The sequence below is a fragment of the Propithecus coquereli genome, unplaced genomic scaffold (assembly GCF_000956105.1).
Source record: "Propithecus coquereli isolate 6110/MARCELLA unplaced genomic scaffold, Pcoq_1.0 Scaffold17, whole genome shotgun sequence".
NCBI classification, from domain to species: domain Eukaryota; kingdom Metazoa; phylum Chordata; class Mammalia; order Primates; family Indriidae; genus Propithecus; species Propithecus coquereli.
Genome location: NW_012141635.1, coordinates 563,242 through 565,411, shown reverse-complemented (window position 1 = coordinate 565,411; position 2,170 = coordinate 563,242).

The window sequence follows — 2,170 nt, the reverse complement described above, 5'->3', positions numbered from 1 at the left end:
TCAAGTTTTCTCATGAGGTTGCAGCAATACGGTTGGTCACATCTTCAGGCTCCACTTCTAATTCTAGTTCTCTTGCTATTTCCACCACATCTTCAGTTACATCCTCCACTGAAGTCTTAAACTTCTCAGAGTCATCCCTGAGGGTTGGAGTCAACTTCTTACAAACCCCTGTTAATGTTGATATTTTGACCTCCTCCCATGCATCATGAGCATTCTTAATGGCATCTAGAATGGTGAGTCCTTTCCATAAAGTTTTCAATTTATTTTGCCAAGGTCCATCAAAGGAGTTACTATCTATGGCACTTATAGCCTTATAAAATATACTTCTCAAATAATAAGACTTGAATGTCAAAATTACTCCTTATCCATGGGCTATAGAATGGATATTAGTTAGTGGGCATGAGAACATTATCTCCTTGTACATCTCCATCAGAGCTCTCGGGTGATTAGGTGCGTTGTTAATAAGCAGTAATATTTTGAAAGGAATTTTTTTTTTTTTTCTGAGCAGTAAGTATCAATGGTGGGCTTAAAATATTCAGGAAGCCATGCTGTAAACAGATGTACAGTCATACAGCCCTGTTGCTCAATTTATAGAGCACAGGCACAATTGATTTAGCATAATTCTCAAGGGCCCTAGGATTTTCAGAATGGTAAACTATAATTGGTTTCAACTTAAAGTCACTAGTTGCATTAGCCCCTAGCAAGAGAGTCGGCCTGTCCTTTGAAGCTCTAAAGCCTAATACTGACTTCTCCTCTCTAGCTATGAAAACCCTAGATGGCATCTTTTTCCAGTAAAAGGCTGTTTTGTCTACATTGAAAATCTTTCTTTTAGTGTAGCCACCTTCATCAATGATCCTAATTAGATCTTTTGGATAACTTGCTGCAGCTCCTACATCAGCACCTGCTGTTTTACCTTGCACTTTTATGTTATAGAGATGGTTTATTTCCTTAAATCTCACGAACCGACCTCTGCTAGCTTCCATCTTTTCTTCTGTAGCTTCCTCACCTTTCTCAGCCTTCACAGAGCTGAAGCAAGTTAGGGCCTTGCTCTGAATTAAGCTTTGGCTTAAGGGAATGTTGTGGTTGTTTTGATCTATCCAGACTGCTGTAACTTTCTTTATGTCAGTAACAAGACTGTTTTGTTTTCTTATCATTTGGATGTTCACTGGAGTAGCACTTTTAATTTCCTTCAAGAACTTTTTCTTCACATCCACAACTTGTCTGTTTGGTGCAAGAGGCCTAGTTTTGACCTATCTCAGCTTTCAACATGTCTTCCTCACTAAGCTTAATCATTTCTAGCTTTTGATTTAAAGTGAGAGACATGTGATTTTTCCTTTCACTTGAAGACTTAGAAACAACTGTAGAGTTATTAATTGGCCTAATGTCAATAGGCCAGTTGTTCTGTCTCAAAAAATAGGGAGGTTCAAGGAGAGGGAGAGAGACAGGGCAATGGCCAGTTGGTGGAGCGGTCAGAACACACACAATGTTTATTTATTATGTTTGCCATAAGCCTTTCATTTGTACAAAACACAATGTTCATGACAGCAAAGTGTAATAAAAGGAGGTATGCCTGTACTTTGATAAAAAACTTAAGAGCAGATCGAGGGTTAAATCCCAAATACCTGCTTGTTCACATGCTATCAACAATATGATCATTATAATGGTGCCTGAGAAGACTCTCTTTATTGTTCTAAAACCGGATTACTTAGTGGTACTTCTTATGCTGATGGTACTTCAAGCTTTAGTACCTTTACCTGGGATATCAATTGGCATGTATGTGTGCCTATGACGCTAAGTCATTTATAATGGCATTGTTTTATGAAAATAAATGTTTATATAAAAATTTATATGGATTTTGAACTAGGTTTATATGGATTTTGTATGGAATAAGACTTCAAAGAAATTCACGCTTAAGCAGGCAATACTTATCAGATCCAATATCCTCCCTCCATGGTACACTTTAGAAGAAATGATGTAGAGTTCTACACTGGGCCTGCTTACTGGAAGGGGAAAGGCAATATTATAATGCCCCATAAATTGTACAAAATAATTAATAGCCCCTTAATTTTAACTTTTATAATGTGGAAAGATAATAGATAATTAAAAGTTGAAGATGAGATCAAAATTTCTTTACAGCTAAAGTTTTCTTCATTTTTATCAAGCCATCGAG